Below are 25,733 nucleotides of genomic sequence, written 5' to 3'. Positions count from 1 at the left end.
CTTCGCACAGCCCACCGAGAGGAGTTTATGGCCAGCCCCGCGAAGATGATGTACGGGGAGAATCTGCGACTTCCCGCCGACCCTACGATGAACATCAGAGCAGAGTTAAGCGATCACAGAATGCTGCGTCTGCACAGAGACGAGATTTTGAAGCTGCGAACGACGGCACTTTCCCGACACAACGTCGGAGGTCGACACACCCAGGGACCTCGAGACATGTTCACAGATCCTCATTAGAGTGGACACACCCCGAAGGCCGCTGCACCCACCATACGAGGGCCTGTTTAAAGTCCTGGCGTTACGGGAGCATTCCTTCAAGCGTTCGGGGTGAGCCCAAATGGGTCTCTTTGTCGAGGCTGAAAGCATTCGCCAAATCCGGTGATGCTCCCAACAAGCCAGGGTAACGGAAGTTGGCGCTCTAGGTATAAAGGTTTTGTATTCATCTTATGCGCACAATTTCCCATACATAGCGAAGAGTAAATATTGCGTAAATATACGTACGTATCTAAATTTACCTAACGCATTTTCACGCATTACCACTTTACTCCGTGCACAAAAGCATATATTGGAAATTTGACGCTTTATTTAACATACTTAGAATTATCCGATTTAAGTCAAATATGCGCCGTTCTGTTCGCAAACTTGTTGCCATTTAGAAGGCAACTCCATTATCTCCCGCTCCTTATTTGGAAAAAACTCAGCCAGTTTTCGCAAGCCTCTATTTAGGGTAGCACCAAGAGCGTTTTGCATGGACCGGAAGAGATGGTAATCACTTGGTACCAGGTCCTGACTATACGATGGGTGCGATAGGACATCCCATCCGAGCTCCCGTAGTTTCTGGCGGGTCATCAAACATGTGTGGGGCCGAGCGTTGTCCTGGTGGAACAGAACACCATACCTATTGACCAATAATGGCCGCTTCTGGTCAATCCTCCGCCTCAAGCGGTCGAGTTGCTGACAGTAGAGAACCGAATTGAGGATCTGGCAATAGTTAAGCAGGTCATAGCGGATGACTCCCTTTCAATTCCACCGAATACACAGCTAAACCTTCCTGGCCGTCAATCCGAGCTTGGCGATAGTTTGAGCCGGCTCGCCGCACTTCGACCACGATCTTTTTCGCTTGAGATTTTCGTACGTGATCCACTTTTCATCACCAGTCACCATCCGCTTCAAAAATGGGTTGAATTCGTTCCGGTTCAACAGTGCAGTGGATTCGTTTCAAGAGATTTTTTTCTGTCAACTCGTGTGGCACCCAAATATCTAGCTTTTTTTTTTAAATCCAATCTTCTGCAAATGGTTTCAAACGGTTTTATGGTCTATACCCAATTCCTGGCCAATCGGGCGAATGCTCACATGCCGGTCTACTTGAATGATTTCGACGATTTTATCAGTTTCTACGACAATTGGCCTACCAGCACGCGATGTATCTTCGACATCCACTACACTAGAACGAAATCGATCGAACCAGCGTTGCGCTGTGCGAATCGTTACAGTATCGGGCCCATAAACTTCACAAATTTTTTCGGTCGCCTTCGTTGAATTTTTACCTCTCAGGTAGTAAGAACGTAAAATATGACAAATTTCTTGGTTGGTGGACTCCATCTTTGACGCGCTATAACTTGAGATTGAAACGTACGATCAGAACACTGTCAAAAAGACACTTGTAGCACAGATTATCGTCTTCAAATCGCCGTATAGTATGACCCGATTAGATAAGTACAACACAAAATTGTAGCGACATGGTAATGACAAGACAGCACCAACATGGCAACGCCTTTCAACAGCTGATATGCTCAACAAAGTAACGTCACTATATGGATCGGCAAGGATATAAATTCGACGCCATCCGACTCTTTTAGACTCTCTTTCTCTCGACCTTCTCGGTGTTTGTAACTTAATTGTTTTTCTCGAATTTGAATAAATGGGTAGAACCGAAAAACGTACTTTTTTCATGTTTCTACATTGGTGACCCCGACGACTAGAGTTAAAATAAAAAATGGAGTGATCCTAAATTTCCATACGTTTAATCGACACCAAGCGCGAATTTCAAAATGGCCACTGAATCCAAATCGCCAGAGACGCCGAAAACATCCATTCAGAGTGATTTCCTGCCGCCGATAGCTAATCGACCAGCAGGCGTATTTGTGGAAGCGGCAGGCATACAAAAATTTCCGTCATTTTATCGACCCGACCCGGCATTTTGGTTTGAGCAGGTAGAGGCTGCGTTCCACACTAATCACATCACGTCGGACGAAACAAGATTTAAGTACGTGATACAATTTGCCGAGCCGGAAATCCTTCCGCATGTGATCTCGATAGCACGCAATCCTCCGGCAACAAATAAGTACGAAGCCGTGAAGGAGAGGATATTGGCAGCATTTGCAGAGTCCGCCGAATCCAAGCTGCGATGACTTTTCCAAGGGAAGAATTTGGAAGGAAAGAGACCATCGCATTACCTGCAGGACTTGCGAAACACTGGCGGGGAGCAGGTAACTGACGCCATGCTAAGATCGTTGCTACTTGAGCAATTGCCCGAAAATATTCGAATGGTGTTAGCAATTTCTAACGAGGCAGACGTCGATAAATTGGCGAAAATGGCGGATTTAATGATCGAGATGCAACAACTGCCTTGCATTTCCACCGTTCAGAAGGCACCCACGGAAAATGTCTTGGAGCAAATATTGAGCCGAATTGACCGACTGGAAATCACGACACGCAACCGGTCCCGATCCAAACAACGGAGCACCAGAAGGCAAAGATCAAGTTCACGGAATCGAGGGTTTTGCTTCTTTCATCAACGGTTTGGGAAACAAGCACGTAATTGCCGACCGCCATGTAAGTGGCAAAATAATTCCGCGACTTCGGAAAACTAAATTCGTCGTCCCGAATTTCGGTGGTCGAGGACGACCCCTCTCACAGTAAACCCAGCCGATTATTAGTACTCGATCGGAAAAGCTGCATGCATTTCCTGGTGGATACCGGTGCTGATATTTCAGTTTTGCCTAAAGACAAAAATCAGCACACGCCAATGCAATTTCAGCTTTATGCCGCCAACAATACGCCGATCAAAACATATGGACATCGCATCATAACGCTCGACCTCGGCTTACGACGACCGTTTACCTGGAGGTTCGTTTTAGCGGATGTTCGACAACCAATAATCGGTGTCGATTTGCTGCACCATTATGGCTTATTAGTGGACCTACGCAGGAGGAAGATAATCGACGAAAAGACCAACTTATCCTGCATCGCAAAGCTCACCGGCACCATAACTTGTGGTATGACAACACTGAAGTCTAGCGAAAGTTATCATGACATTCGGAGAGATTTTGTCGACATCACAATTCCATCCGACGGAGCGAAAGTGATGGCTCATGATATCTACCACCATATCCTGACTAAAGGACCGCCTGTTTTTGACCGACCCAGACGATTAACGCCCGAAAAACTGCGCGAAGCAAAGGCCGAATTTGACTACATGCTACAACAGGGAGTTTGCCAACCATCGAGTAGCCCATGGGCGAGCCCGTTACACTTGGTACGGAAGAAAAACGGACAATGGAGACCATGTGGAGATTATCGGCGTTTGAACGCTATCACCGTCCCAGATAAGTACCCCATCGCTCACATTAGTGACTTTGCGCACAAACTGAGTGGATGCAAGGTATTTTCCACGATTGATCTGACAAGAGCATACCAACAGATTCCTGTAGCACCCGAGGACATTCCCAAAACAGCTGTCATTACTCCTTTTGGGATTTTGGAGTTCCGAGTAATGACGTTCGGTCTACGTAATGCCGCACAAACTTTCCAGCGGTACATTGATCATGCACTGCGCGAATTGGACTTTTGCTATGCATACATCGATGACACTCTTATCGCTTCTAAATCGAACGAGGAGCATCGGTAGCACTTATTGACGATATTTAATCGACTCCGTGAATACGGATTATCCATCAATGTCGATAAATGCAGCTTCGGAACATCTTCTGCCGAATATTTAGGATATTTGGTGAGCGAAAATGGCATCAAGCCCCTACCAGGTCGAGTGGAAACCATATTGAATTTCGGAAAACCGTCAACAATTGCCGATTTGCGACGATTTCTAGGAACTGTTAATTTCTATAGAAAATCGTTGCAGAATGCAGCCGAAATTCAAGCACCTCTCCACGAGTATCTCATTGGTGCAAGGAAACGGGATAAACGCAAAATCGAATGGAATCCACCAGCAGATGTCTCATTTGAAAAGTGCAAACAGCAAATTGCCAACGCTGCGTTACTACGACATCCCATTGAGAATGCACCATTGGCCATCAAATCAGACGCATCGGACACGGCTATGGGAGCAGTTCTCGAACAGTGGAACAACGATGTTTGGGAACCGCTCGGTTTCTTTTCGAAGAAGTTCTCCGATACACAACGTAGGTACAGCACTTACGATCGAGAACTCCTAGCAATCTACAGTGCAGTCAAGTTTTTTCGCTACATGGTCGAAGGTCGTCCGTTATTAATCAAAACCGATCATAAGCCGATAACGTTTGCCTTCCAACAGAAAGCCGATAAAGCTAGTCCACGGAAATTAAGGCAACTGGACTATATCGGCCAATTCTCGACCAATATCATATACGTCACTGGCGAGGAAAACGTTACAGCAGACGCCTTGTCACGAATTAGTGCTGTTACATTGCCGGTTGCCATAACGCCCGAAGAATTAGCTACAGCGCAACGAAACGATGAGGAACTCCAACATCTACTGCGTTCTGAAACGACCTTGGATTTGAAAAAGTTGCGAGTTGACGACAAAGATACAATGTTGTACTGCGACGTGTCAACTTCCCAAATACGACCGCATATCCCAATACTTCTCAGGAGGAGAATATTTGAGATTACTCACCGACTATCTCATCCAAGCGGACGCGTCACGAAGAAGCTGATTTGCCGAAAATATGTCTGGCCTAGTATGTCCACGGACATTCTCGAGTGGGCACGAACATGTCTACCGTGTCAACGAAGTAAGATTGGACGACATGCAAAACCATCGCATGGCCAAATCGATATGCCGGACACGAGATTCAGTCACGTACATATCGATATTGTCGGACCGCTAACGCAATCACAAGGTCACTCGCATGTATTGACTATGATCGATAGATTTACGAGATGGCCTGAAGCGGTTCCGATACGATCAATTACGGCAGATGTTATCGCAGACGCATTCTACAGCAACTGGATTTCACGATTTGGAGCACCTACTATATTAACATCGGACCAAGGATCCCAGTTCGAATCCTTGATCTTCCACGCACTTAGTGGGTTGCAAAAAAATTCGAACCACTGCATACCATCCTGCTTCTAACGGATTGATTGAGCGATGGCACCGATCGATGAAAGCAGCTACTATGTACCACAACAACCGTGAATGGGTCGAAGTGTTGCCAACGGTTTTGCTCGGTCTTCGTACAAGCGTTAAGGAGGATATTGGCGCAACCGCTGCTATGCTAGTCTATGGGACAACGATTCGCATTCCTGGAGAGTTCTTTCTTGACGAGGAAATGCCTCCCGATCCGAAATTTTTCGTTGAGAAATTTCGTCACCATATGACGCAAGTTCGTGCAACGCCAATCTCTCAACAGGATAGAAGGAAGGTGTTCGTCCACAAGGATCTTTCTACATGCTCACACGTGTTCGTGCGGATTGATCGAGTGAAGAAGCCGCTAGAGCATCGGTACGAAGGACCATATAAGGCGTTAGAAAGACTTTCCGATAACGTTTTTAAAATGGAAATTCAGGGCAAAGCAACAAATATCAGCGTCGAGCGACTAAAACCTGCCTATTTCGAAGTAACATCTGATCCAACGGAAGCAGCCCAACGACCAATAAGTTTGGCTCCCAAAACGTATGTAGGAGCAAGAGCGAAACCAGCGAGTGAGAGGCGAGTAATATTCGATACGTAGTTTTCCAGCCGTTAACCGTCAAAACTACTCAGGAGGGAGCAGTGTAGCGACATGGTACAGCACCAACATGGCAACGCCTTTCAACAGCTGATATGCTCAACAAAGTAACGTCACTATATGGATCGGCAAGGATATAAATTCGACGCCACCCGACTCTTTTAGACTCTCTTTCTCTCGACCTTCTCGGTGTTTGTAACTTAATTGTTTTTCTCGAATTTGAATAAATGGGTAGAACCGAAAAACGTACTTTTTTCATGTTTCTACAAGATACGTTTAAGAGAGTCATCCCGTGTGTCGGGTTGGAGAAATCGATTTTTTTTTTGCATGAATTGTATCTATATATAGTGGAGAATATGTGGGCAATGGGATTTTCCGATATTCCGAGTCGTTCATAAATTACAGGGTTAAACAGGTAACGAGTTTGCAGCCGCGGCTAGAGTACTCGATGAGAAAAAGCATCGAATCTTTTTTTACCTGGTAGTTTTTGACATGAGCCTTATAAATTCGCACACAGGTATAAATATAAAAAGGTGGAAAACCAATCAATTTTCTAAACTTATTTGCTGTTTGGAATAAAAAGGATAATCCAGTCTAGAGTGAGTACTGAAAGGCTTTCAAGCTATACTCAGTTATATTTTGTTGTAAGTATTGTGCTGTTTGTGTATTCAGTGATTTTTTTAAATGGATCGTACGAAGGGAGATCGCTTTAACGTTCAACGTCATGCTCGCACTAAACAACGAGTATTTCATGGGAATCGATAGTTATCAAAAAAGAAAAAGGACTTCGCATCAACATCAGCAAAGAAACTTTTAGCAAGCATGAACATGGATTTTCCAATTGTGACAAGTTTTGTATATTGGATTTTGCTGGTATTTCTGCAAATTTCTGCAAATAATAAAATATACGTAGTAGTAAAAAAGGAATACGTAGGCCATGTCGAGAAAAGAATGGGAACGCGGCTTAGAAATGCAAAGAAGAATCACAAAGGCATTGGTGGAAAAGGGGTTGGAAAACTTACTGATAAGGTTATTAACGACCTTACTACATTTTTTGGGCTAGCTATTCGTTGACACGCAAATTCGATAGGAGGAATAAATAAAGAAATTTGGGCAACTTTCTTCCATAAATGTTCTACAGATGAAAATCCGCAGCATCAAAATTGTCCAGCAGGCGAGGACAGTTGGTGCAAATGGCGTAAAGCGGAAGCTAAAGGAGAACTGGATAGTTTCCACCACGCGAAGGCACCTTTGACTGAAGAAGTTCAAACAGTCATCAAACCAATCTACGAAAATTTGTCACGAGATGATCTCTTGAACAGATGTTTAGGAGCAGAGACCCGGAATAACAATGAGTCGTTAAATGCATTGATCTGGACTTTCACCCCTAAACACCTTCATTCTGGGGCCAAGGTCGTAGAAATAGCCACTTTTCTGGTTGTAATTATTTTCAATGAAGGATTCAATGGCATTCTCAAAATCCTAGTGACAATGGGATGTCAAGTTGGTCACATATGTCAGGTTTATGTCGACCGCTGTAATGAACCGCGAATTTGGCGGTCCGAACGACGATCGACTGACCTCGCTAAAAGAGCCAGAATTGAAACCAGAGAGCAACAATCGGCCTTATAAGACTTCTTTGAAGAAACGGAGGGTGCTCTCTATGGACCAGGTATAGCAGATTAATGGTGAGTTAAAATTTTACTGTTGATAATCACATTTAAATTTTCAAATGCGTTTTTCTCGAAACTGCATCTTCAAAATCGGCTGCCACCATAGCTCAAAATCTATCCAACCACATTCTTTGAAATTTTCACGACTTCTTTAATACATATTTCTACGGTCCGCAAACTAGGATAATTGCAATCGGACGGGTAGTTTTTTTTTATTCATAAAAAAAGCCGTAAAAAAACACCAAAATTCAAAAAATAAAGTTTAAAAGCCCACCAAAAATTTACCTTTTAATATTTTCTAATTATCCTAGTTTGCGGACCGTGGAATATTGTCCACATTAAAATGCCGTTTAGTTTTTTTCCTCAGATAAAAACAGCGCCCTCCAGCGTGGCAGCAGAAAAACACCTTTTTTTGGAGATGGATGCATAAATTGACACGTATTCCAAAAACTAGCTACAATATCAAGCTGAAAAATTTATTACATATACTAGAGATATCAATAAACATATGATGAAAAAATCATGTTTCTATCTTTATCCAGTCCTGCAAAATAATTTTTCAAAAAAAGGCAAAAAAAAACGGCCTTCACACGGGATGACCCCCTTAAGTGTCGCCATCTATTGACAAAATACGACATTTCTTTTTCCCCAACCCTATACATATGTTATGTACGTACATTAAAAACCGCTGGTAAGGTACAAGGTAATAAGGATAGGAGAATACAACTTTGAGACCGTTGACAATTTCTCCTATATAGGGTCGAAAATCACAACCGATAACAATTACGATGATGAAATCCGCGCACGGTTGTTGTCAGCCAACAGAGCCTATTTCAGCTTACAAAGACTGTTCCGCTCGAAACGTCTCACCATAGGGTCAAAGTTCTTACTGTACAAGACTATGATCTTGCCAGTCCTCATGTTTTCCTCGGAAACTTGGGTTCTTAGCAAGAAAAATTGCGAACTCTTGGCCGCGTTCGAGAGAAGAATCCTCCGAACAATTTTTGGCCCCCTACATGAGGATGGACGATTCCGTAGTCTACACAATGACGAAATCTATGGGCGATACCATGACCGTCCGGTTGTGGATAAAATCCGGCTCAATAAGTTACGGTGGGCGGGTCACTTAATCCGTATGGATGAGGATGATCCCACCCGGAAAGGCAATATCTATGGTAGAAAAAGAAGACGATGCAGACCCTGCCTAAGATGGAGCGATGGTGTGGGTCAGAACGCCAGACAGCTTTTAGGGATATCGAATTGGTGGACCTCAGCGCAAAACCGGGATGTCTGGAGTTCCTTATTAAGGCAGGCCTAGACCGGATACCGGTTGTTGCGCCGTTGATGATGATGAAGGTACACACATATCTACTATATTGGTTACTACTTGCAAGCTTTACTAGCACATATATATACCTCCAGTAATTGACACTGATATGCAAATAACTAAACAAGTCGGAATACCGGAAGCTGGCACTTCGAGTATAAAGGTTTTGTGTTCATCTTATATGAGAAACTTTCTACGCACATTTTTCCGTTCGTATATAACTAAAAACCTTCATATTTTTTTCAAACTACAAGATATATGTACATTTTACAGGCGTAGATATTATGGTCACGCTAAACAAACAAACATTATTTATTAACGAATACTGTTTTCTATATCATACATCTATTATCAATTTATTTTGTGCATAAAAGTATACATATGATGTATATTGGATACCACTTGTTCAAAGCACAAATATATCTATCTGAATTAGACACTACCAAAAAGTTTATATATATATATATATATATTCTCCCCCCCCCCTCCACCCACCCCAATCATGTGAATTCACTATGTTGTGGTGTTGACGAATCGATATATTATGATCACCTCATACACGTTTTAGAATGCAAGAAATTCACATAAAATGTAGAAGTTTCACCTTCTATAACTTTGTTAATGATAACTGAATGCAAGTTTTCCCCTATGCAAGCGGTCTAGTCGTTACTGAGTAAATTGGGTGTGACAGACAGATAGACATCGATACGATTATAATAAGGTTTTGTTCCAAACACAACCCTTAAAAAGCCAAGAAAGGAAAACTAGAATATCCCCATGAAACCCGCCGTTCATATAAGTTCACTTTATATGATGACATCATACACGTCTGAGAGTGCAATAAATTTACCTGAAATGTGAAATTTTGACTTTCTGAAATTTTGTTAATAATAGATGGATTGCCTTCAATCTTTTCAGAATTATGTCCTATGTTATCGCCTATGCTGAAACCAAATTTTCTACTTCTGGGATGAACTTTCCAATGATGTTGGCAACGCATCTGTGCACTCTTTGTGATGGATTTCCAAGAAGTTTGTGGGACACGGCCAATCTCCTTTTTCAATTTTTCGACTCTTTGTCCAGCCACTTACTAAAAATTACAATAACATGCTATTATTAATTTTATTTGAACAGATATCAGTATGTAGAGTATTTTGGAGCCCAGGCACCATAGTGGCAGTTTCTCGATTTTTTCAGATTTTTCGGTTGGGTAGTTTCTGAGAATGGGTTTCATCCCCCGCACTCCCCAACTTTCCAACAAATATCAAAACTTCGAAAAGTACTAACTCAGCCCTTTCATTTGATGCCCCATATGACTACATTTGATAAAAAAAATGTACACTCCTCTTTCGCTTGCATGGGGCGGTCCTTATTACTAGCCGCATTAAATACTGTTAAAATCTGAGTTGGTTATCGTTTCCATATCGATCATTAGATATCTGGGGATCGTGATCGATGCCAAGTTGAGCCACTTGGATTATGCGAAAAGGCAGCAAAGGCTAGCTAATCTCTAGAAAAGATGATGCCTAATATTTGAGGGCCAAAATCTAGTCACCGGCTGCTTATCGCAAGAGTGGTGAAATCCATCCTGCTTGTGGTCATCTATATACGTGTCGTGAAGGGTTGTTTGCACTTCTTAGTTTGTAGGCATATATATCTACGAGCGTGATCACAACATGGTGAACTGAAATGTATATAAATATATTTTTGTACTGCAACCACAACCGCAATTGTCGAATCTCGTTGTTAGGACCACTATAATTGATTTTGCGTCTCAGGACAGTCATCCACGTTCAGTTCAGTGGAAACACCATCCATGAACTGGTAAGCAAAGCAGCATAATTAGTTCATCCCTGGAGCTTGAAGGCGTTGAGATATTTTTGTGTATAAGTACTTATAAAAAAAGTTTACCAACGACAAAGATAAAATTCTCACTCCCAATCTGAACAAAGATGAAATTTTCGCTCGCAGCCTATACAACCTGAGTGCGATGACCGTCGACAGGGCGCATCAATGCACACACGTACCGGGTGTCCCTACCTCAGGCGTAAATGACAGGCAGAACTGATCGTGGATGACGACCTTCAAGTAGCGCGCCCAATGGTTACCACACGACACGTCACGATAGATTTTTTGGATGAATATTGGTAATGAAAAAATATTGAAAATATTTTACAGCCAACCAACGCTTTTTTAAATCGTAAATAGTAAAAGAGAGTTGCTGCTCGAGAAATGCCTGTCAACTGAAATCGCGAAGTATTGGACTGCTGACCGCCACCGAAAGTCGCAATATTGACCGTAAGGCACGCAGCCCTGCCCTTTTCAGTTGTAAGCCAGCCGCTAGGCACTATCGCTCCACCGACAATAATATGATTGATTCAAGACGGCAACCCTGTTCACAACATCCTCATAAAAACAAAGGCGGCAACATTACTCCAACATTCCCTCGCAAACATGAACCAAATTGTTCAATATTACCCAGTCCACATACATCTATTTTAGTTATACACAATTCATGAGGAAATTTTGTAATTTGCCTTCCCTCGCAAACATGAACCAAATTGTTCAATATTACCCAGTCCACATACATCTATTTTAGTTTTACACAATTCATAAGGAAATTACAAAAGCCTTCAATCTTAATGTGGCTACTTTACTTCAATATCTACATAGGTGTTAGTTATTAGTCAAAACTGCTGACCAATGACTGAACTGATTTTTGTGCAAATTACAATTAACCAATTGAAATCGTTCCCCTAATGACCAAAAATTAGTTCCTCATTGCTGAGCAACATTGAGTTTTCAATTATTATGTACAACCATGCGCCCCTAAATTCAATCAAAACTAAACCATTTATTTTTTGCCCATTGTATCTAATTTATTAACTTAATATTAGTTAAAATATTTGTGAACCAGTCAGCAACTGTACAAATCACAAACAACATTGATCGTAATGGTAACTGCGGTGATTTCGTATGATTCCATGATTATGACTACGGTGATTACGATTTCATGATTGCCATTGTAAGCATGCCTGTGATTATGATTACAATCGTGTAATCACAAAACTACGCGCATTTCTGATTATGATTTTGTCCAACTCTGAGTAAAACATAGGGGAGTGAGGGCTCAAAATGTGAGTCCCAAAAAGTGAAACAGTTCCGAAAAATCGGAAATAAATCACAATGATGCATCTATATAAAATCTAAGCCTCAAATTACATCTCATTCCAATATCTGCTCAAAGTTAATAATAGCATATTACCATGTTTTAGAATTTTACCCGGAAACCCTTCCTGGGTTCATCATCGATTAGTAGCACACCACTTTGTCAGTGAGCTCAACTGACAGTAACAAAACCTCAGGGCCCATTCGCGTATGGAGGCATTTTCCAAGGAGACCCATTGAATCTTCCTTCATTTTGAGTGGCACTGAAGCCTTTGGCTTCATGGCTATTGAATGATGTTAGAGGTCATGGTTTCGCGAGTCAAATATGGCCAACCTCATAAGTTCGAGCTGACACATTTCATGTACTTAGATGATATCAAGTTGTGTGTTGGTACTGATAGAAGAGAGAAATCTGTTGCGAATAGTAGTGATATTCGGATAGAATTTGGTTGGGACAAGTGTCGAAGCCAAGCCATCCGTAAAGATCATCACGACCCCCTATGCCGACCATAGCATTAGTAACGTCCACATTCTCCACATCTAAGCTTGGATGAGAGAGACAAACTTCTACATGAAGCTAGGAATTCCGTATTCGCTATTCTTTCATTGGCATATGCATTCAGAATATTGTCGTAAGCAAAAACCGATCTGGAAAACGTCGAGCGGGGGATATTCCAAATAAATCATCTAATTTCGGCCGTGAAGCGAATGAACCTGCCTAACACCAGAGACAGGGGCGTGGTTGGCATTGTAGCACAATATCATAGCCAAGTCGACTTGCTATGCGCTTATTTTTTACAGCAAAGGCCAGACCATTTATTGTTTATTGTAAGGCAGATTACGGATTGATCTTTGAGTCTCCTAAAAAGGGTGAGGTTAGACCAGGAACGAATCAATGAAGGCAATGCACAGTAAACATGTGTATTGCCTCTGACAGCCATCCAGAAGGGCGTGGTCGCCATCCGAGCTTATGAAAGAACAGATGGAGAGTGAGTAGTGCAGAATGTATGGTTTGGCGTTAGAGACGCTAGATCATATTATTTCTGCCTGCTGTTAAGACCCTGGGATCATACACAGATAGGCATAATGCTCTGTGTAGAGGGATCAATCAAAAGCTTGGATACAAACATGGCCTGATAACGAAAAAATGTCCGGTTGACCAATATGAACCTCAAGCACCAGAAGCACTGCCTACTTTTGGAGCAAATCATCTGAAGTCGAGGAAGCAATAAAACGAATGAAATTGGGGACAGGAACATGACCTGACGACATCCCAAAGAGCTGTGACTCAACACTATGGTTCAGTGAATTTTTCAATCGGGTAGTCCAGCAGAATGTTCAATTCACCGTCCGATCCAGTTGCTGTCCACTACCGTGAACATTTTTGAACGGGTTCTTCTTTCGCGACTTCATTCAAATCAGGCGGCGTTTGTCAAAACTGCGGAACTACTGACGCAATGCACGATATATACTGGAGAAACATTGCCCTCTTTACATTGCGTTTCTAGATCTAGGGAAGGCCGTGTACCACACAAACTCATCTGGTCTGCGGCAACACCTAGAACCAGAGGAACTCGTGCCTTGGATTAAATTTCTCTATCATGATCCGAAAAATAAAGTTGGAGGTGTGGTGGGTTTATCAAAACTGGTTCGCTACTCGTTTGGTGTTCATCTAAGGAAGTGCACTCTCACAATTCCTCTTTGTTCTTGTTATGGACATTGTCACACGTGACATCCAATGTGAACACTGCTTTACACAGATGAAGTTTTTTTCGCCTCATAGCAAAAATTATCTCGAGCAATTTGTTAAAAAGTGGAATGGTCGCCAGATGAACCACGGTGTCAGACTGAATCTGAACAAAATTGAATTTTTGACGACCGATTGCCTTGAAACAGGCAGTGACCTGCCTAGAACTGAACGATTTAAATATCACGGGTCAATGATATCAGCCAATGGAGAACTGCGTTATCAAATTGCTTCACGCATTTGCACAACCTGGATGGAGTGGGTTTCCACAACTGGTATTCTTTATGATCGACGAAAGAACAAACGCCATAATTCTAAAATATACTGTATACTGTGTCCGCCCTCTATGGTTCTGAGTGTTGGTCGATTATAAAAGACACGGTAATGGAGACGAAGATGTTGTGTTGGACTGTTGGCGTAACACGCCTTGATCACATCCCAAATGAGGATATTCCCGATTGAGATGGGGTTGTACCGATCTTGTAAAAATTGCTAGAGAGCCGTCTTCGACGGTAAGGTCACGTAATTCGCGCTAACGAAAATTCACTTGACAAAATTGGTCTGGATGTTGAAGTCTGTGAGAAAAGACAGAGGACCAAAAGGCCGGCCAGTTTTTTACCTTACAATTCCGTTCTGTCGTTCAAATCTTTGGTAAGGTTCGAGGATTGGGGAATCCTAATTGGGGAATCCGGCATCCAGTTGATGTCAGACTGGCCAAATGGGAAGTAACTTACTCTGTCTCCCAAACGAGGAGTCCGTGGTCCAAAAGGGAGGGAGATAGTTGCTCCCCATTTGGTCATTAATTGGTTGCGGACTTAGAATCCCTCAATTCTCAAACGAAATATTTTCAGCTCTAGACAAAATTTGACCTAAACATTGACGGGTTTACACTCAATATAGTTCGCATGTCATGTTCTGCCAATTATATAAAGTAAGCATTTTACAACTGCGAATCGCTTTTTAATGTTAGGAATATTCTCAAGTGATCTTATTCGTTACCATGGCTAAATTTCTTGCACTTGAGACCGTTCGGCATAAATTTACTTTTTCCATTCCAATTTATTTTCCTATTAATCGGGCGTCCGAAGCTGAAAGTAAAGCAATCTGCTTACAAATTCGACAATTTTCAGTATTTTAATTTCATTTTTTTCGATGACAAAATGTAATTTACTAATATTAAAACTAATTTTCAGAAAAGTAGAAACTGCCTCAAATAAAAATGTTGGTTCCGTACGAAAAAACCCGTAAATCGTAAATTTCCGGTGGCGGTAGATTGCTTATCCATGGTGATGACCAGTAATAAGGAATGGAAAGAGGATTTCGCCCCGATTCTAAATCGGATGAAATCCGTTGAAGTTTGGCATTTCATGATTGAAATGTCTACCCACTGCAACATTTGAAGGTCTTCCCGCAAAATTATTTCGTACAGCTCTTATTTCTTGGAAAATTTGCATCCTAAAGATTGAATCAAGCACTCATAATAATGAATTCACCTGCCTTTCGTATAAGGAAGCTTCATCAGAATGATTTTAGCATATATTGTCCGGGAGTTGGCATCAAAACGCGTTGAGGAGGCTTAAATTGCACCCATTTTATCACAAAAGAATTCCAAGTACCAATTAGAGTCGATCAAAAATGTCTGACACTTTCTTGTAATCGATAGCAGTACCAATTAGAGTCGATCAAAAATGTCTGACACTTTCTTGTAATCGATAGCAGTAAATTTGCAAAATTTGCAGGTGCTAGCCCACAAATTTTGCGCGTATTTGTGGTTAACGCGCTATACCCTACGAAGGGATGAATAACAACCATATATTAAAGCTGAAGAATGAATTGTATGTATACATCTTGTCACAAGTTGAAACATCCCGGATAGCTCGAAGAATATGCTGAATATTTTTTCCAGGAAGTGTAGATTCGAATTTTTTCATGGATCGGCTAACGTAGCGGAATGTACAAGCTTTGAACGGACAATTAAGATCCCAATTAGAGGTAGCCATACTTCCTTGGATTGTTCAATGCAAACCAGCGTTTTTCTAGTAATGGCAAAATGAGACTGTTTCCCCATCAATCTAGGATAAGCATATACCATTTACACCTCGAGTCATCGCTCTTGTAAGCTGCAAACATATATAGATTTGTATAGTTAACAAATAGCTGCGATTGCGGCATAAGGAAAATTGGAAAATCAATTGTCAAAAGCATTCCTGAACGAAGGTTAACTCGGATAAAAGTTGTTAATAATAATCGCTTACATAAAGATAGGGACTTGAGCAAGACGAAGACCCATTCAATAAAATGTATGATTCTTTAACTTACATATGTACCTGACCAAGGGTGATTAAGATGACCTTTGTATTTATATTTATATCTTGCGAATTTAATTTCCAACGAAAAAAGTTCTCAACTATAAGAGAATTTAACGTTAATGATATTACTCTGTTCTGTATACGAAGCTGAACCCTAAATATTCCCAAGCGAGATTTACACTATAAGTTATCAATTTCACATCGTACATACCTCTCGAACTGACAGATTCTCCAACCATGTGAAGTCGCAGTAGAAAACTAGACAGCTGACAATTCCAAACTGATTTCTAAAACTTTGTGGAGATAAAGAGCCGAAAACGAACACTCTCCAGTATACCTTGAAGACCGACAATCTAATAACCGAAGAGAAAGTGATAACATTGGATACCTCACGCCACCCCCCCTTAATTTTTTCCTGAACTAGCTAACACAGCTGTTACAAGCATAAGGTGCGTTTAACTAAACGAACTAGCGTTCACTGCGCTCGCTACGACTGCAACAGCGTTTCATTTGACGTCCGCGAACTGCGCACGCAACGGAACATCTCTGCCCTGGGTCGTCTTGATTCTTCTGTTAATTGACAATTATCTCGCCAGTAGAAAAAGTGTTGAATGATAATTCATGTCTAGTCTGTGTACACTGATTCAGCGCTACCTGTCTACACTGGGTACCACAGTACATCAAATATGTAATATCCACACTAAATGGGCCGCACTTCCGAATGCAATGGAAAAGTTTATCCATACACATCATACGCAACCACATCTACAGTGTCCGACAAAAAAATGGTCGCACTCAACACTTTTATGATTCCATCTTTTTAATTATGTCTAGAAAACATTTAGTCTCGCCTAATGATGTCTTTTTTGGGATTTTAAAGTTAAATAAAGGGTGTTATGACGTATTTAATATATTATAGTTATATATATTTAATAATTTCTTGATAAATTCCATACATTATAATTACAAATTAATTATTCTTGTCAGCCGCTTCTTTTTTTGTTAAATTACAATTATATTACATAATTAATAAATCTGATTATATTTATTTCATCTGACGGCTGACGGAAGACTCTCTGTGTTTTTCTTTTTTTTACGTCCTGCCGTCAAGTCATGGCACTCTGCTCTCCACTCCTGTCGCGAGGTCTAAACTGAGTGGAGAGCGCCGGTGGCGTCATCTATCCGCTCGCATTCGCCGCGTCACAGTGTTATGAAACCATTGTCATATTCAGATTTAGTTCAGTATCAGTTCGCCTAAAGATCTGGAAGGAGAGGGAGTGAAACCCCTAATTTTGTGTGAAAAAATGCCAGGAAGGAAAAGTTAAGTGTTGAGGAAAAGGTCCATATTCTGGTTTTTCGGGAACTGGGTGATAGTAATAGGAAAATATAGAGAAAAATCAACTGTTCTGAGGCAAGTATTAACAATTTTTTGAAAAAGTGTACCAGAAATAGCAGTTTGGGACGAAGACAAGGCAGCTGGAGGAAGCAGGTGATTACTCCTCGGGCCAGGCGGTCATTAGAGCGAGCATCCTTGTGAAATAGATTTGCAACTGCTCCTCAATTACGTACGGAATTGCTGGAAGAGGAAGATGTGTCAATTAGTGTGAGAAGGGTGCAGTGACGGTTGAATAAATCAGGGCTCAGAACTCGAAGACCAGCAAAAAAGCCGGTTTTAACGAAGGCTATGTTCGAAAAAATGCTGAGTTGGACATTGGAACGACGTAACTGGACCGTGGTGCTGTCAACGCAGGTAAGTACAAAAAGTTATCGAAGGTTGCGTTGTTCAGACGGTAGAAGCACTGTATGAGCACTTTGATGAGGTAATGTTTCAGGACGATTCGACTCCGTGTCATCGAGCCCGTACTGTAAGCAAACGAAATTTTATTCCGTGTCAAATTTTTTATCTGTTTTATTCTCAATACGGTTCTTCTTCACAGGTAAAATCTTGGAAAAAGGAGCTTGGCATACAGTCGCAGCCATGGTCAGGAAACAGTCCAGATTTTAACTCCATAGAGAACTTATGAGTGTTCATGAAGTAGCGACTGCAACAAAAACCGATAAGGAACAAAGCAAATCTAGAAATAACTTTAAAAGAGATATAGCTTAATGAAATTCCGGATGATTTTATTGAAAATTTATACCAGTCGATGCCCGCACGAGTTGCAGAGGTGATTAGGGCGAAAGGAAATACTAAAGGCCGAAATTAAAAAAAAAGCGAAAATTCATTTCTTCTAATTTTATAAATCAAATTTCTAGGTACCTTCATTTATCTCCTTTCATTTAAAAAAAATCGTTTAACACATTGTTTGTGTATATGTTTATTTTCGACATTTTTTTATACTCTATTATTAACACACAAATCTTCGACGGACTTACCTTTTCCCTCAAAACTTCAATTTTCCTTTCGACCATATTCTTTGCATAGAACGCTGGTGTAAATAATAACAACTTCACATGCAATCACATGAAAAACAACTTTAGTCTGTTTAGCTTCTTGATAAACCCAAATAACCCGTTTCGAACTTCGATTTTCTTTCACACTCGCAATACGAACACTTATACTATTTATACTACCAGATGTTGGAAGCACATATAAGTTTCGTTAAAAAATTCGCAAGTCCGGTCAATTGAGTGTGGGTACTGCTTATTAGATATACTGTGCTGCACTGTACTGAACAGCCTTCAATTGTCGCGTTTTCTTAGACGCTCGCAAAACCCACAGCCGCAACCGCGGTGAATGTCGTTCCATTTGATTTCAGTTTTTTGAGTTGCGATGTCACTCCGCCCTGAACGAATTCAATTAATTGCAACAAGAAATGTTGAGTTGAGCTTCTCTGAAACAACAATCGCTTCTACGATTTCATCGTCTCCAGAACGAGATGGCGTTGCGTTTTCTTTCAACATTTTTATTCCAGTAGAATATTTGGATGAACTGTTTTGGACCAATATTTTTTACTTTACATCGTTAAACAGCTTTTCCCTCTTTATTGTGATTAATATCGGAGAGTAATTTTCAGATACTTTCATTGGATTCAAGTCTAAATTCTTGCGGTCCAGGTCAGAATACTTTCAACATTTCATTTCAACCAACCTAAACTAAACTCAAACGGAAGAAGTCGGGAAACCGGAAGCTTGACGCTTCAGGTATAAAAGGTTTTGTGTTTCCCTATGTGAGGAGCATAACGTAGTTCTCCATTGGCTATAGCATTGACCCGAGATATTTAAATCGCTCAGTTCTGGGCAGGTTACCACCATTGCCAGAACTCAGCGATTTAAATATCTGGAGGGGCAGATTACTGCCATTGAAAGAACTGAGCGATTTAAATATCTCGAGTCAATGCTACCAGCCAATGGAGAACTGCGTAATGAAAATGTGTCACGGATTAACCCCACCTGGATGAAGTGGCATTCCCCAACTGGTGTTCTTTGTGATCGACGTATCAGCGCACGTCCCAAATCTAAAATGTACTGCAGTGTCGTCTGTCGCTCTCTATAGTTCTGAGTGTTGGCCGACTATAAAGGACAATGAATGGCGTCTTGCGGTAATGGGGACGAAGATGTTGCATTGTACTGGAGGCGTCACACGTTTTGATTACGTCTGAAATGAGAATATCCGCGATCGATATGGGTTTGCACCGATCGTGGAAAAACTGCAAGAGAGGCGTTTTCGATGGTGTGGTCACGTAATTCACGCTAACGAGAATTCAATAACCAGCATTGGTCAAAACATCGAAGTTAATGGCAAGCAACCAAAAAGCCGGCCAAAACAATGGTGGATTGATACACTGGATGGGGATTTATTTAAAATTCCGTTGCCCTCTATTTTCTAGAAACCGATTTAAATAAATCATTTGATGGAAGGCCCTGTATTGATAATAGTCAACCTCACACGCTTCATACTCTGAGTTTAATATTATTAGCAAATGCCAAGCATTTAACCAACATCAAATATAAAAATGGGGCTGGGGAGAAATAGATTCTTCTTGAATGGAATTTTAATATTTCACTCGAATGTCGATTATTCTCGTTAATTATGACGTCAGTATCAAATTTGTATGGCTTAGGATGCTGTTAATTAGCACGAAATTGATAAGTTTAACTTCTATAACTTTGGCCCTAATAGCTGAATTTTCATGAAACTTGGCATATGTATGCACGAGACTGTCCTCTATGTCGGTGCAAAAATGCAAATTTAGTACTCCTAGGATGAACATAAGGGGAGTTTTTTAGTCAATTTCTAATAAGTGATAATATACTATTAGTAAATTTATTTGAATAGATACCGGAATGGGACATCTCTTGAAGATTAGATTTCACCTAAGTGTTTGACACAAAACCTTAAAAAGGGCTGCTGATAAATAGATTCATCATAAATGCGACCTTAATATTTCATGCGAATGTCAATTATTCCAGTTAATTATGATGCCAGCATCTTATTTGCATGGCTTTGGAAGCAGTAAATTCCCGGGAAATTGGTAAGTTTGAACTGCTATAACTTTGACGTTAATGGCCAGATTTCCACAAAATTAGCAGCAGCAGGTATATACGAAATATTGTCCTCTATACTGGTACAAAATTCGGAAATCCTCGGATGAATTTAAGAGGGGTTTTTCAGTAAATTTCTAAAAAGTAGTAATATACTATTAGAAAGTTTATTTGAGCAGATATCGGAATGGGGCATATTTTGACGCCTAGATTTCATCTAAGCGCACCACCCTGATTTTTATCGGAATGTTAGGTTGGACAGTTTCCAAAAATGGGTTCTGTCTAACTTTAAGTGCGTACCTTTTGGCTCCTTACTCACGCACTTTGCAATTCACGCCGAGGCTAATGTCAGTCTCGGAAAGCACAAATCGAGACCTTTCATTTGATACCCTACATGACTATATCCGGTGAAAAAATTTTTAAATCGCCCCTTTGCATGTATGGGAGCTCCCCTTTAAACTCCATCTAAATTTATGCCACTCGCTGTATGCGTGGGTTCCCTTCTATCCACCAAATTTCGTTCGGATAGGTTTAGCCGCTTTGGAGAAAAATGCGTGTGACAGACAGACAGACATTGAATCGATTTTAATAACGTTTTGTTTTACAGAAAACGTTAATTATGGTATCACTTGAAATGCTGTCTTCTTCGAAATTTTGATGTACAGTGCCGGAAAACAGTATTCGTTTTTAATCCTAAAGTTGCAAAAAAAGTATGTATAGCATTGCAAGGGTATTAGAATTCTTAATTACCTTTTTACTCAAAAACAATTCGATATGTATATGCATACCAAAAATAATCTAATTTGCAGAATATAACAGTAACACAACAGGAAAGTAAATGTTTCATTCATTCATAAATGTTCTATGGGGTTGACGTCGGGGGACTGTGGTGGAGTATTTAGGATGTGAGGGTTATTATACAAAACCCACATTCGAACGTCCCAAGCCGTATGCTTGGGATCGCCATCATGTTAGAAATAATAATCATTCCCAAAAACTAGTTTTTCAGAACTTTTACTTACTTTTAAATTTTTCTTGAAAATATTACGATAAACAGTCTTGTCGATAAACACAAGCTTCCCAACACCAGACGATACCATACATACCCAGACTAACACTCCATCTTCACCTACCTTACTGTGCTTACAATATTTTTAAACTCCAACTCGGTACGGGGCTTTCTCCAAACACATATACGTCCATCGCATTGAAAAATGTATTTGCTCTCGTCTGAGAAAAAGCAGTGTTCGAAAATTTCATTTAGTGCTGCTTTGCAAACGTAAATCTCACTTTCCTAATGCATAGCTTTTTCTTGCAAACGCGTGAAGTACAGAGTGCGGCAGCATAACTTCTCTTTTTCAAAACTCAATAAAATCTATTGTATGCATCGGAAAATATTTATTTATTTTTTATAATGTAGGTACATGTCTAAAGTTTTTATTTATATTGTCTTGAAGATCAAATCTGTTAGGTGACGTCCCCCATTCTCCATACATTGCGTAAACCGATTTCTGGCGTTTGTCATGACTCTTGTTAGCATAACAGGTGTTATGTTGGCAATTTCTTCTTGGATGTTGGTCTTCAAATCTTGTAGGGTTCTTGGACGGTTCACATAAACACGGGATTTCAAAAAACCCCATAGAAAAAAAATCACAAAGGGACAGATCGGGAGAACGTGCCGGCCATTCCAAATCGCCTCTAATTGAGATAAGGCGCTCTAGAAAGTGTTCCCTCAAAACAGCCATCGATGCTCTTGAAGTGTGTGCTGTTGCACCGTCTTGTTGGAACCAAGTGTCCCCCAAATACAAATTTTCTAGCCGTGGAAAAAAAAATTCTGTTGCATGCATACATACCGGTCCGAATTCACTGTCACTGTAACCTCATTTTCCTCAAAAAACCAGGGACCAATAATTTCAGCTGAGGAAATTGCACACCACACTGTGACTTTGGGTGAATGCAAAGGCTTTTGATGCATGTTTTGTTTGTTAACCAACCCACACAAATGAAAATGGGCTTCATCGCTAAAAAAAACAATAGCACCCTCGGGAACGACATCAAGAAGAAGCTCACACGCCTTCATCCGAGAATTGAAGTCACGTTCTGAAAGTTCCTGCACTATCGCCATCTTATAGGGATGAAAATGAAGATCATCACGAAGAATTCTTCTCACAGAACGATCGGATAGTCCAAGGGCAGATGCGTGTTTGCGCGCAGAACGCCATGACGATCGCAACATTGACGCTCTCACTGCTTCAATGTTCTCAGGTGATCTAACGGGCCGAAGGACTCCAGTTCTTCCTTTTGTCGCACTTGCAGTTTGTCTGAATGTAGTGACCCATGTAACAATTGATTTGCGGTCTGGGACGGGAACCAAAGGGGCTAAATTAAAGCGATTCCGAAATGCACGCTGTGTTGCAATAACCGAACATCCGCTTGAAAAGTAAACCTCAACGGCAAAAGCACGTTCCTCACTATTCCAACGCATGATGGCGACTGAACCGTGTCGGGACAAAACTTTACAGTATCCCCTCTTGAACGAGACCACTAGCGCTCCGCTATGACATCAACTAACTGAGCGGCGCGCATTTTAAAAAAGGAAGTTATGCTGTCGCACCCTGTACTTATTTGATACCAATGGGAATTCCGAACCGATTCTTTGCAAGCAATAGAGTACTTCCGTCCCCTTTCTGGATTCATATACTTTTTAGCACTGCATGTCTTCTTAGTGAAGCACTCGTTCATTTGTTTCTTTCAATAGAAGTGAACAGGAAGCGCTGAATCCTAATAGAAGTCAACAGGAAGCGCTTCTGTCTCCTTTCTTGGTTCATATGTTTTTTAAAATCGTTTCACTGTCTGTCTGCCTTTCACACGCATTTTTCTCCAATACGGCCAAACCGATCCGAACGAAATTTGGTAGACAGACGGGAACTATGAAATCACACGCATACATGTAAAGGGGGGATGAACATTTTTTTTCACCGGATATAGTTATGTGGGGTATCGAATGAAAGGTCTCATCAGTACTTTCCGAATTTGATACTATTTTTGACGTGAATTGTAAAGTGCGCGAGTAAGGAGTCAAAATGTACACACTTAAAGTGAGGCAAGACTCATTTTCCAACCCGAAAATCAAAAAAACATCAGAAAGCTGCGCGTAGATGAAATGTAGGCCTCAAAATATGTCGCATTCGCAAATCTGCTCAAATAAACGTACTAATAGTATATTACCAGCTTTTAGAAATCGACTAAGCCCCCCCCCCCCGCTTAAATTCCTTCGTGGACTTCAGCATAGAAAACAATATAGTTGATGGAAATCTGGCCATTGACGCCAAAGTTATAGCAGTTCAAGCTTGTCAATCTCTTGAGAATTCACTGCTTTCAAAGCCATGCAAATAAGATGCTGATGTCATCATTAGCGAAAATAATTGACATTCGCGTGATATATTCAAGTCGCATTTATGAAGAATATAGTTCTCCCCAGTCCTTTTTAAGGTTTTGTGTAAAACACTAATTGAAAGCCTTGGGAGATGTCCTATTCCGATATCTGCTCAAATAAATTTACTAATAGTGTATTACCGACTTTTAGAAATTAACTGAAAACCCCCCTTAAGTTCATCCTAGGAGTACTAAATTGCGCCGGCATAGAAGACACTATCGTGCATACACACGGCAAGCTTCATGAAAATCCAACTATTAATGTCAAAGTTATAGCAGTTCAAACTTACCATACAAATAAGTTGCTGACATCATAATAAACGAGAATAATTGACATTCGAGTGAAATATTAAAACTCCATTCATAAGAAATCTAGTTCACTCCAGCCATTTTTTGTTCCTATGCGTTAAGTTCCTCATATTCGCTAATAATATTAAATTCCTAGTGTGAAGCATATGAGGTTGACTATTATCGATGCAGTGCTTTCCGCCGAAAGATTTATTTTAAATCGCTTTCTAAAAAATAGAGGGCAATTGAATTTTTAGCTATTTGACACGGAGCTGTCATGCACTCATCGCTCCTCACATCTTCTACTTTTTTTCAGCTTTTGTCCCGTTCACAAGCGAGGTCGTCTCATCGTGATCGGTTACGCTTTTTATTTTATCAAATGCCTGATCTCGATGTAATCGCTAGGCTTTTCAACTCCCATCTAGTGTATCAACTCATCGTTGTTTTGGCCGGTCTTTTGGTCGTTTACCATCAACTTCGATGTGCTGACCAATTTTGGCAAGTGAATTTTCGTTAGCACGAATTAGGTGACCATACCATCGTCTCTCTCGTAATTTTTCCACGGTCGGTTCAACCCCCATAACGATCATGTCGCGCCACTAGTCCAAAGTAACATCTTTGTCTCCATTACCGCACGACGCCGTTCATTGTCTTTTACAGTTGGTTAACACTCAGAACCATACAAAGCAACAGGACGGACCACATCGATCGATCACAAAGAACACCAGTTGTGGAACGCCACTTCATCCAGGTTGCGTTAATGCGGGAAGCAATTTCATAACGCAGTTCCCCATTGGCTAATTGCATTGACCCGAGATATTTAAATCGCTCAGTTCTGGGCAGGTTACTACCGTTAAGGAAACTGAGCGATTTAAATACCTCGAGTCAATACTATCAGTCAATGGAGAACTGTGTTATGCTCCTCACTTAGGGAATCTCAAAACCTTTTATACGTTTTCCGACTTGTTTGATATTGCATGTCCGCTATGTGAAGCGCTTGGCATGTTATTTCTTTGGAAGCGGTTTCGTCGTTGCCTGAAGGCCGCGTTATATAAAGGCTACATTATATAAAAAGTAACAAAATGCAATATTATTTAGTCGACCTCGCTTCTATGTTCCGTCATATACCTTATAGAAGTACATCAAATTCCAAACTGTGAACGTGGTTGATCATTTTGAAGATATTATTTAAGGTCTTGTATTTGTGCAGAGAAAGAAATACGTATGGAATTTTTAATTTTGGGTTGAAAGTCAGCCGCGCAGATAAAGTGTAGTAAAATTGAACTAAATTAAACTGGAATCCAAATGTTGTGAATAATAAATAATAAAAAAAACAATTTAACTTACCGC

The 25,733-nt window shown here is 40.7% G+C and overlaps 1 protein-coding gene across 6 annotated transcripts in view; it reads right to left on the bottom strand.

Annotated features, from left to right (window-relative positions):
• LOC119660368 (phosphatidate phosphatase LPIN2) overlaps positions 1-16,857 on the bottom strand; it is a 208,501-nt gene extending 191,644 nt beyond the window's left edge. For 2 of the 6 annotated variants that reach the window (XM_038068880.1, XM_038068884.1), the window contains exon 1: positions 16,387-16,854. The gene's annotated coding sequence lies outside the window, so the exon portion shown is untranslated. Of the gene's footprint in view, positions 1-16,386 lie in introns of all 6 variants that reach the window. The other 4 variants (XM_038068881.1, XM_038068885.1, XM_038068882.1 and 1 more) reach the window with 3 other exon arrangements.
• Positions 16,858-25,733: the final 8,876 nt, after the last annotated feature.

The sequence above is a fragment of the Hermetia illucens genome, chromosome 6 (assembly GCF_905115235.1).
Source record: "Hermetia illucens chromosome 6, iHerIll2.2.curated.20191125, whole genome shotgun sequence".
Classification (NCBI taxonomy): Eukaryota; Metazoa; Arthropoda; class Insecta; order Diptera; family Stratiomyidae; genus Hermetia; species Hermetia illucens.
The sequence above is the reverse complement of the archived record's forward strand: the minus strand, read 5'-3'. Positions and strand labels throughout refer to the sequence as shown.